Source organism: Panthera onca, chromosome B2, assembly GCF_046562875.1.
Source record: "Panthera onca isolate mPanOnc1 chromosome B2, mPanOnc1 haplotype 2, whole genome shotgun sequence".
Lineage (NCBI taxonomy): Eukaryota > Metazoa > Chordata > Mammalia > Carnivora > Felidae > Panthera > Panthera onca.
In genome coordinates, this window is record NC_138343.1 from 72,434,314 (window position 1) to 72,446,877 (window position 12,564).

Sequence of the window (12,564 nt, forward strand, 5' to 3'; positions counted from 1 at the left end):
AATGTGTAGTATCGTGTAAACCCTTTTTCATATGGCTTGTCCATTTTGGGTTGTTTCAGGCAACAGAGTAAATTTAGACTCTTTTACTTCATCTTGTTCAGACGTGGAAGTCCAAGATAGCTTTTAGCCCAAATATCCCTTAAGAAAATGAAAATATACATTGTTATCATTTTGTGTGAAATTTATTCACACCTAAAAACTGCCAGGGTTCTTGCTTATTATAGTAATGATAGTAAACAATTTTTTTCTTAGAAACCTTGAAAATAATTGCAGTCTCATACCCTTGGCCTAAAAGAAATAAGGGTGGAGCAAATGAGAATCAGGCAACAGGCTAATGATGAAATTCTCAATATATTTAGTCTGTCTTTTCTTTTTGTCTGGTTTTCATGCTAATCTGAATTTGTGCAAGATTCCAAATATACTTGGGATACAGAGATTCCTCTGTTCCTTTTAACTCTTTCTTTTTTAAAGTTTTGTTTATTTAAGCAATCTCTACACCCCACCTGGGGCTAGAACCCACAACCCTGAGGTCAAGAGCTGCACAGTCCTCCAACTGAGCCAGCCAGGTGCCCCTGTTCCTTTTAACTCTTAATATGGATAGGTAGGGAAACATAGTAAAAATTAACTGAAATGATAAATGATATGGGTTAAATAGACTATTGGAGGCCATAATCAATTTTTGAGAATTAATTGCAAGCTTGCATTAAAATAATTTCATACTACAGAAAGTAGTAGTAAGAATAGCCTATCCCAGCCCTCTAGAAATGTCGATTCTTTCACTCTGTCTTGGTAGAAGTGCAAGTGGTGTGGCTGACATTGGAGAGCTGAAGGCCATGAAAAGGCCAGTAGTGGTGCTACAGGTAAGATGCACTCTGAATATGAGGAAAAACCCAAAATGGTAACACATTCTGAACCTCAGTTCATCTTTTTAAGTATGAGCCCTTGTGCTGTGGCCATAAAATAAACGTGATTGAAGGTGTGATGGAGTATTAATAGTAATATTTTATTTTGTAGAGTGTGTTTTGCCACCTAGTTTCTGTTCTGATAATCTATTCTTGTTCTGCTCTGAGACATTATCATTGTGGATAAATATTTACATTTTTCTTTGTCCAATTCATTACTTATGTCTCATCTTTCCCGGTTACATTTACCTGTTCAAGTCACAAGGGTTGAACTTGGGATATGAAAATGTCAGCCTCCAATTTTGTCAGAACAATAGAAGAGTGTTGCCCTTTCAGGGATGAGGGGGAGGAAGGGGAATGAGTGCACTGAAATGTCAACCCAGGCTTTGGACTGTGTGAGGGTAGCCTGCCACATGTGCTGCTTTCCAAGTTTGTCTCTCCTACTGAATCTGTGTTTTGAATTATTTTTCCTCTAGATGTGTTAGTTCTTTTTTCCAACTTGAACCTTATTTTATTTTCCTTGCTAGGGCCCATTTTATTATTCCAACATTTCCCATTTTAGTATCGTCTGCAGAATTCATTTAGACCCTGTTTACTTACTTGCTGAGGTCTCTGAGACACAGAGTGGGACCAGCCCTGAGTCAGGCCATGCATTCCCTCTCTTCCATGCAGCCCTCATCACCCACGCTGGCCTGCACAAAGAAGGATTTAATCTCCTACAAGATTTCCCTATGGAAGGTGATTTTTTAAGCTTCCCTATAACATAAAACTGAAGTGGAAAGTGGGAAGAATAATAACAACAATATGCTTGACTTTGCTGCTTGGGAATAGATCAATAAACATTTATATTAATCATCATTCAAGGCATGTCCAGACCTTGGCTAAGTAGTATGAGTGATATAAAAGGAGGAAAACCTTTGACCCCTTCTTTGAAAAGGATGTAGTCTAACTTAGCGAAAAAAAGCATACACACATACAAATGATATGCATGTACTTCTGGAACAATGAGAAGACACCACGTATGGATACCCTGATTTGAGAGATGCAAATGGAATTTCCCAGAGGCTAGAAAGCATCCACATGGATCATAAAGTTCAGGAAAGATTTGGCAGAGGTTAAAGAGCTTATATGCCAAGTATTTATCCGTAAATTCATACTGTCCTATTCCAGGTATTTATTGAGCATCCGCTGTGTGATTGGAATTCTCCTAGGGGAGAATAACAGACAGAGCCTATGCCATCACTAAGCTTTCAGCTGACAAGAAAAAATATAGTGTGATCTGAACTACCAAGACTTTTAATTCTGGGATGCTTTTCCTGATACCAAAAGCCAAGAAGGCAAGATATGATATGCATGGGTTGTCAGGTATATAACTTTTTGACTCATTTATTCACTTACTCACCTTGAGTGTTTACCCTGTGTAAAAAATTAGACAAGACGTTATATAAACATGAAGAAGAGTTGGACTTCAACCCTCACTTCAAGATTTCAGTCTGATATAGACAAGTATACTGAAAATATATAGTGCAAAGTAGAAGACAATTGCTCTGTTTTTACTTGGCTTACATTTCAGTAGGCGACATAAGTCTAAGAGAACAATTCAAAAACATTTGTGTTATATGGGAAGGAGGTTTGAGTCAAATGTGCTGGCAGGAGAAGTAGCCATACTGGGGACTTGGGTAGAAATCTGGCCTCACCCTGTGGGGAGGAATATGCAAAGAGCCACCAACCATGGCCATCTCTCCACTTGAAATGTTTGAATTGCACGGTTAGTAATCAGAGAAGTATGACAGCAGCAGCAGTAGCTGGAGTAACAGTATATATTTCAGACATATTCTATGCTAAGCCCTTAGTTAATAATTTTAAATTGTAGAATCTCATTTAGTCTTCCCCACAATCCCATGAGATAGCTGATATTATTTTCTATAATTCACATAAAGTAATCTCAACATTAGAAACTAACAAGGCCCCTTCCAGCTAGTGGGTGCTGAGAATGAACTCAAACTTAGGCATTTCTACGTCTAAGATCAAAATTCAAGAAGTAGTCACTGTCATGGACCAAAGAGGTCTGGCTTTGCACAGTGGCCAAAAACAATGATTCTTAACCTCAGATGCACATTAGAAACACCCAGAAAGCTTAAAAATACCATTGTTCTAATCCAATAGACTCAGAATGTCTGGAGGTAGATTTCAGGCATCAAAATTTCTAAAAGCTTCCCCAGGTGATCCAATAGCAGCCAGGCTTGAGAACAAATGACTTTAGATCTTCCCCAGAGCAAAGGAGAAAAATCAATATCCTATATTAATATATGATATAATATAATATATTGTATATTGTATTGTATTATATATTATTATATTGTATTGTATTGTATATATATTGCATTGTATTATATATTGTATTATATATTATATTGTATTATATATTATATATATTATATCATATGTATTATATATTATATATTATATATTACATATTACATATTATATATATAATACAATATAAATAAATATATTGTATTAATTTTATTATATTATATATAATCTCCATAGTTGTGATCAGAATTCATATGTACATCCATAAGTAAATTCTGAGAGCTGAAACCTACCCTAGGAAATATCAAATTCCCTGCTGCTATGAGTTGTCCTACAATAGGCAAAACCCACACCATTTAAAGAGATTATGACCTGGGGTGCCTCTGTGGCTCAGTCGGTACCAACTCTTGATTTCAACTCAGGTCAAGATCTTGCAGTTCAGTTCATTAGATCAAGCCCTGCGTTGGGCTTTGCACTGACAGCACGGAGCCTGCTTGGGATTCATACTCTCTCTCTCTCTCTCTCTCTCTCTCTCTCTCCTTCCCTCTCTATCTCTCTGCCCCTCCCCTGCTCACTCTCTCTCAGAATGAATGACTAAACATTAAAAGAGAGAGATTATGACCTTCCACTAAGTGCTCCAAGAAATCAAAATGTCTATGTCTTCCTTACCCCAGTGGGTCTGACAGAATTTTTTACATCAGGACTCCGTGGTTTATTTATTAATTATTGAAAATACTTTTTATTAAGTAGAAGGAATGACCACTTCATTCAGAATATATGGATTTTGGAAGACCTAACATCAGGTGAGGGTCCTTTAAATGAATACTGAGCTCATTACCACAACCATCCTATGGTTTTCCCTTGCCTTTCCTTGGCACATACCTCAAGGACACATATTATAGAAGCTTAAGAGAAATGTTCAAACACATATATAAGAGATCATGTATGAAAAAAATCTGTCCTGGACATTATTAATGATCCCTTGGAAAAATAATATTTTCCTATATATGATAGCTCTCTTAATTTAGAATTTTAAAGAAAATCCTGATCTCTTCATTTGACAGTTAAATTTGGAGAGTTATAACTATACATAATCCTGGAATATACTGGAATTGAAGAAGCAGGTAGGAACATCTCTACATTGGTGTTATAAAATATTAAAGTTTCAACAACATCCTTTGTGAAAATTTTGGTTGGTATATTGAAAATTAAAATCTCATTCCTTGCTGAAGATAAAGGATAAGAGATAATTACTGATAAATATATCAAATTTATGGGGCGCCTGGGTGGCATCCGACTCCTGATTTTGGCTCAGGTCATAATCTCATGGTTTGTGAGCTGGAGCCCCACATGGCGCTCTGTACTATCTGTGGAGCCTGCTTGGGATTCTCTCCTCTCTCCATCTCTCTGCCCTTCCCCTGCTCATGCTCGCGCGCTCTCTCTCTCTCTCTCTCACTCTCTCAAAATAAATAAATAAAACTTAATTTTTTTAAATATCAAATTTATCAAATTATACAAAATATAAAATGTCTTTTAAAATTCAGTGTTGGGGGGCACCTGGGTGGCTCAGTCGGTTGAGTGTCCAACTTCGGCTCAGGTCACGATCTCGCGGTCCATGAGTTCGAGCCCCGCGTCAGGCTCTGGGCTGATGGCTCAGAGCCTGGAGCCTGCTTCTGATTCTGTGTCTCCCTCTCTCTCTGCCCCTCCCCCGTTCACACTCTGTCTCTCTCTGTCTCAAAAATAAATAAATGTTAAAAAAAATTTTTTTTAAATTCAGTGTTGGGCTTAAACTAATACTTTTCTCTTAAGACACAGCCCTAATTCACAGAGGCTACACATTTTCCTAAATGCTGCAAATAAATTTTGCATTTTAAAGATGTCAATTAATTCATTCCAGTAAATTACAGGATTTTAGATCTCAAGCCAATGCTTTTACTTGACAATTGAAATTGGTTCCTGGAGTATTATTATTTTAGGCCAGCTAAATCTAATGACCTTTCTGCTCTCCAAGTTTCAAGCCACAGATTTCAGGAAGAGAGACCAATGAAATGTGTATCCTACATTCCAGCAGGCAAAAGTAGCAAGGAGCTTTTCCTGTGGCTAGTAAAGAGCATGTTTCTTAATAAGAAAATGACTGAGCACTGTAAGACATCGAGTCATTTCCTGGCCTGTGTTTTACATGTGGCTTTCTATTATTATCTGATACACTGACTTTGCACCCTTGATACGTCTGGCCTTCATCTCCATCTGCGTTAGAAATCTGCTCTTAAACCTCTTTCCTCTACCAGTGAATTCAGTTCCTTGCTTCCCATCTCTGACCAAGTATTGAAAAGAAATGGAGGATGTAAGAAATGGGCACACTAATCAAAAAGGTAGTCTCTTCAAAGGAGACTGGAAGACATTGTTAATACTTTAGTTTTATGCAGGGTTCTGATATCGGTCTCTGTGCCATCAAGTTGTCAATTGCCAATGCTTTTTGTGTACAGTCTGTAGCATCCCACAAAGAGACCACTCCTCCCTTCCCTGCCCTTAGTCCTTTATAGTTCAGCACTTCTCCATATAATCTCCAGAAGTATTTTTCTGTGAAATAAAGGGACTCAGAAACAGAATAAAAGAGAGGCTAATGGGTGAGGCAGAGATGATAACGTGCATATATACCTTCTCTCCCCTGCTCCTTTCTTAGCGAGCTGTATTTTTAGTATTTGACTTCCCTCTTCCTAAACACTTTGGCTTCATTCCTCCTAAAATATCACTAGTTTATATCTATTTACAGTTTATAAAACAGTAAAAATAGACAGCAAGGGCCATTTATAATTGAAAGGATAACTTACATTGAAATGGATGGACCCAGATTATTCTTCATATCCTTTAATTCATCATCAACTTACTGGGTGTTATGTATGGTAGTGGCTGTGAGATGTAAATATAAATAAAACCATCTTTTTTTTTTTAAAAACACATTTAAGTTCTCTTAGCAAATTTCAATTACACAATACAGTGTTATCAACTACAGTCATCATGGTATACGTTAGATCCTACGACCTTGTTCATCTTATAGCTGAAAATGTGTATCCTTTTACCAACCTCTTCCTAATTCCTCCCACCCCTTAGTCCCCCACAACTGGTTTTCTACTCTCTGTTTCTATGAGAATGACTTTTCCTTTTCTTAGATTCAACATGTAAGTGAAACCAACCAATATTTATCTTTCTTTGTCTGGCTTATTTTACTTAGCATAATGCTTCAAGATCCATGTGTGTTGTCACAAATAGCAGAATTTCTTACTTTCTCATGGTTGAATAATATAATAATATCTCATTGTATATATACACCACATCTTCTTTATCCATTCATCTATAAATGGGCACTTACATTGTTTCCATATCCTGGCTATTGAAAATAATGGGAGTGTAGATATCTCTTTCGTATCCTGTTTTTATATATACCCAAAAGTGGGATTGCTGGATCTTATGGTAGTCCCATTTTTAATTTTTTAAGGAACCTCCATCCTACTTTCCACAGTGGTGGCACCAATTTACATTCCCACCAGTGGTGCACAAGAGCTCCCCTTTCATCACATCCTCACCAACACTTAATTCTTCTTTTTGATAGTAGCCATTCTAACAGTTGTGAGGTGATATTTCATTGTGATTTTGCATTGTCCTGATGATTAGTGATGTGGAGTACCTTTTCATGTGCTTTTGGCCATTATATGTCTGTTTTGGAAAGATGTCTGTCCAGTTCCTCTGCCCATTTTTAAATTGGATTGTTTTGTTTTTTTGCTATTGAGTGGATGAATTCTTTATATGTTTTGGAAAATAACTTATCAGATATAAGATTTTGTCTTTAGGCTGAGTCTTAGATCTGTGTATTTTCTTCCTTGTTATCTCTATTTTTTAAACTTCCTGAAACTGAAAGTGTTCAAAAGCAAACCAAACTTATGTTAATTTGTTTAGTGTCTTCTATTTCCTTGGAACTACCATCTACTCGGTTTTCTAAACTGGAGGTGATCTCTGATTCCTTTATCCCCCTCACTCCCCGTAAGCAACCAGTAACAAAGTTTTGTGGATTTTCTTTAAAACATATGTTTTGAAACTGTAGGATCTTCCTTAGGATCATCATGGTAAGTACTAGTAAGTACATGAGCACTATCATGCTCATGGTAGGTCCATCATATGATGGACTGTCATGGACCCCCATATGGTCTTCTTGGATCCAGTCTTAGTCTTAACGTTTATTTATTTTCGAGAGACAGAGTGCGAGTGGAGGAGGTGCAGACAGAGAAAGGGAGACACAAAATCCGAAGCAGGCTCCAGGCTCCAAGCTGTCAGCACAGAGCCCGACGCGGGGCCCAAACCCATGAACAGCAAGATCATGATCCGAGCTGAAGTCAGTCACCCAACTGACTGAGCCACCCAGTCACCCCAAGATCCAGTCTTAGTCGTAAGTCCATTCTTCACATCAGAGCAAGTTCTGACACTACTTTCAGGCAGACAAAAATCTTCAATATCTTCTCACTGCTTTCAGGACAAAGATTAAATTTATTGATACGCCTTTAAAAAGTATAGTTCCTGCTCAGCTATATAGTTTTTGGGGTTTTTTATTTGTTTGCTTTTGTTTTTTTGGGTGTTTTGTTTTGTTTTGGGGTTTTTTTGCACACCTGCTTTGCCCCCATGCACTCTATGTGCCAGCACAATTCTATTCTTTCAAGTCCTAGTGCCTATCAATTCTTATATACCTCTACTTTCACATGGGCTTTTTCTTTTGTCTGGAGTACCTTTTCCTCCTTATTCTGAATAATTCCTCTTCAAACTTCAGGACTAACTGAGACCATATCTCTTTTATGAACTGCCTCCTGCCTCAGTTCTTGGTCAAGTGCCTCTGCTATATCACTTCATAGCACTTAACACCTTTCACCAGTTATTTTAATCACTTGCCTTTGGTAGTAGCTCACCATAATATTGCCACTATTTGATATCATACATGATTATTCTGAGTAGTAAATATGAACCAAATGAACAAATGAATGAAACTCACTGAATCTATAAACTAGAAATTATAGTGATGGTCCGCCTTGTCTCATGGAAATCTCTTCTAAAGACAAATGATATGAAACATGAAAAAAGACTGAGAAAACATCATGAAAAACAAATAAATACTAAATAAAATAAAAAGTAAATAAATGTGGCCTTCAGCTGAACATAGTAAGGAAATTTTATCTATTTTAGATTGTAGTTAATGGCTGAAATGATTCTGGATTATCCTAAATTTTAAAATCCATAAAGCTCTCAGCATCTGTGAAAATCCTATTTAGATTATTTCTAAATGGGCATACAAATCTTTGTATGAGCAGATATGCATAATGTGTTTTATTTGTGTGTATTATGTGATATTCACAGTGACCTAAGAATTGAAAATTGTAAAATGTTAGTGATTTGGAAATTTCAACCCATAAATCTATAGTTATGTTGGGAAAACTAAAATTGGAATTTTGCTTTCTTTTCAAATAGCTTTTATTTTTCAAGCTTCAGTGCTTTTCTTGCAAAATTCATTTTGTTCCATTGATTCTTGCATTCCTGAAAAATCTTTCCAGAGACATGATTTCCAGATTCTACTCTAACATTATCCTTTGCAAATTTTACTAGATATTTTTATATTATTTTGATATTCCTGTATTCCTAACCTTTTCTCCACATAGGCTTTACTCATTTAATAGGATAATGAATTGTATTTGGAAAAGCTCATGGGGGTTATCTTACAGCAACCCCATCTCCAGTTACATGGTTTTCCAGCCTTAGCTTGAGCACTTTCAGGAACTTGGCATTCTTTATTTCTAAGGGAATTCTTTTTAGAGTTGAAAAGGTTTTACTGTTATTACTCTGTGTTACTAACATCTATCTGTTGGTCCTAGAATTTCTTCCTATGGCAAAACTGGTTGTCCATAAGGCAACACTTCCCATTATCTAATTAATTCAAACAATTCAAAATGGACTTGAGATGTTTGTTGCTACATTTTTTTTCTAATTTATGCCACTTTTTCTAAATATTCAGTTAACAAAGTTAACTCTGTTATTCCTTATCTATGTTTCCCCTGACACAAGCCCTTTTAATGTCAATATAATATTGCTTTGTATAGATGACATTCCCTACCTAGTTAGATAAAAGTCCTTTGTTCTCAAATGGGTACCATTACTTAGGTTTTGGATTCTGCTATGTTCTGGCTATTGTTCTCAGGATACTTTCTTGTTTGCCAATGTCTTTCCTGAAGTGAATCTTCTAGAACCAGATACAGTGTTGTAAGGCTGGAATGGTAATAATAGATCACAATTCTGAAATTCTTTTGAATTGATACCATGCACAGAACAAGAAAGTGACACAGGCTTACGCAACTGAGTGGCTTCCTCCAGATCTCTCAGCTCTTGAGTCATAATGCTAGGACCAAAACCTATGGCACAGTGATTTAGCTAAAGTCTAACTTTTATGACAAATATTGGGTTCCAGTGTCAAAGGTAGGTTCAAATTATGCTGCTGCTAATTCAGGGCTCCCCAGTTTGTAACTAGCTTTCTGAATCCAAGTGAGAATTTATCAATTGCACTTATTCTTATAGTTTGGCTTACCTAGCTTAGATAATTTTGAATCATAATTCTGTTGTTCAAAAGACTACATTATTTCTTTCAGCCAAGTCTAATTAAAATGTATAACAGGATCAAATCTTATGGCCAACCAGTGGTGAACATTTTCCTGATCTACAAGACACTATTAATCATTAATGCAATGCAAAATTATAATTTGGCCATATAATCACCCAATAACTGTATAAATCTAGCCTATTTAAAAAATTCTACAAAGGTATTATAACTAACTGTCAAAATGCCTTGCCTAAATAAATTCCACTATATGTAATTTATTACCCTAATCAAACAGTGAAGGAATTTGGATTTGTTTTAGTGAAAATAACACATTATTTTCCTTATTAAAAGACTTTCTTTCAGTCTTAGTATTACAGCCTCTTTCCCTTCATTGCTCATCTCCTTGCTTAAGGAGTATCTATAAATCCCTTTATAGTGTTCCTATTATTTTTCACAAGTCTCAGTTTGTTCTGAGCTTTATTGTCATGGGTGCTATTTTTAGAGGTGGATATCACTCTTGTATGTTTACCCTTCCATGATTTTCCATCCATCTGTGGTACATATTCTTTGAAAGGATCGCCTTTGATAAATCCAATACATTTCTAATATCTGCATTTGTTTATATTATCCTGAAAGTAAACATCAAGGCTCTGGATTAGGGACAGGGTATTATCTCTTGTAGCAATGACATTAATTCTCCATGCCCTATTCTTCCCCCTTTGGGTTGATGCAGTCAGGGTCACATGGGCATATATGTGCAAGGGAATTTTTTGCCTTACAGGATAAGAAGCCCCAAATTATGAATGTGGGAATTTATATAGGCTACACAGTTCCCCCTCCCTCCTGAAAAAGGCAGAGAAATCTTTACTCCCTAATGATTTAAAATTCTTTGAAATGTAAAAAAAAAAAAAAAAAAAAAAAAAAAAAAAGACTCTGGGTTTCATCCTTTGAAATGTAAACAAACACCAAGGAGGTAAATCCTTTAAATCTCTCTGGAGATCTCTCACTATTCACTCATCTTTTTAAAAAAAATGTTTATGTATTTATGTATGTATGTATGTGTATGTATGTATGTATGTATGTATTTTGAGAGAGAGAAAACTCACAAACATGGGGAGGGGGCAGAAAGAGAGAGGGAGAGAGAAAATCCCAAACTGTCAGCACAGGGCCCCATGTGGGGCTCCATCTCATGAACTGTGAGATCATGGTCTGAGCCTGAGCCAAAATCTAGTCAGATGCTTAACCAAGTGCACCACTCAGGTGCCCCCACTCACCTTTTAACTAGCAAGCCTTTTCCTTTAATCCACCTTCCAGTTTTCTTTTCTTTGAAAAGCCTAACTGTACAGAAACACAAAAACATTCATTTCTCTACACTGTCCATGAGATCTCTAATCCTTGTGTAAGGAAGTTCCGATTAAGAAAAATATGCTATAGGGGCGCCTGGGTGGCTCAGTAGGTTAAGCGTAGGTCTTTGGCTCAGGTCATGAAATCGCTGTTTGTGAGTTTGAGCCCGCATCAGGCTCTGTGCTGACAGCTTGGAGCCTGGAGCCTGCTTTGGATTCTGTGTCTCCCTCTCTCTCTAACCCCTCCCCTGCTCACACTCTGCCTCTCTCTGTCTCTCAAAAATAAATAAATGTTAAAAAAAAAAAAGGAAAAAGAAAAATATGCTATTACTTTCCATCATAAAATGTTTAAATAATTTAGCAAGCAGATTTTTAATATGAAGAAATAAAGGTTAATAAAAGGGGAAAAATATATTGGGTACATGTAGAAAGAGTAGAAGAACACATATATTCTTTGTCCAAATGAGATCCTTGCCTTCAAGTTTTCATTTAGGTTGGTAAGCATCTTGTGTTTTTAGACAGCAGTTTCTTATGTCTCACAAAGAATGACCATCCAAGCGATCCAAGTAGACCTAATTAATGGCTTAATGATATATATAAGGTGAGATTTTTCTCCACTTTTCTTCTGCACATTCTTTAGTGTCTTATCAAGATTAGTATGATTGTCTCATTCTTCTGACCATTATATTTACCACCATTCTCCATACAGCAAACAGGAATTTTTAAAAACTCCAATATGGTCTTTAAAATGTCTAATAATTTCTTTTTTTACTTAAAATATATTCTAAACTATTACATTTAAAATTAAATTCAAATCTGTTAATTCTCCCTGCTTGATCTGTCCTGAGCTTACCTCTCAGTATCACCTTTCCCTATTTCCACTATTCACTCTGCGTTAGGCACAGTGGCCCTCTCTGAGATGTTTAAAACAACAAAAAGCCAGGATCTTTCCACTTCAACCCTTCCTATATCAATCTGTCTGACGGAAGTGTCTCTTCAAATGATAGCCAGCCCTACCCAACCACCCCAAATGTCTTCCCCTTCTTCTCATCTACTACCAAGTCAACAAGTTGTAGCAGATTTGGCTAATTGTCCATCAACAACAACAAAAATGTGGTTCCCCTTCTGAAACATACAGTCATTAAAGGGAAGTAGTGCATTTCTCATCTTTCTTGCAGTTAGGTGGAGCCATGCAAGTAGTTCTGGCCAAGGAACTGTGAGCAGACATGTCGTGTGACACTTCAAGGTTTAGCTGCTAAAATCTTTGCTTATGCTTCTTTATCCCTTCTATACTTTCTCTCTGGCTAGAATTAGGGTAATCCCCAGGTGCCCTTGAAAACAACATGTTGAAAATGTCAATGGCTCCATCAGAATG

The 12,564-nt window shown here is 36.6% G+C and overlaps 1 long non-coding RNA gene across 2 annotated transcripts in view; it reads left to right on the forward strand.

Moving 5' to 3' along the window:
- The window catches only part of LOC132667318 (uncharacterized), a 493,653-nt gene that overhangs the window by 341,600 nt on the left and 139,489 nt on the right, over nt 1–12,564 (forward strand). The gene's annotated exons all lie outside the window — the stretch shown is intronic.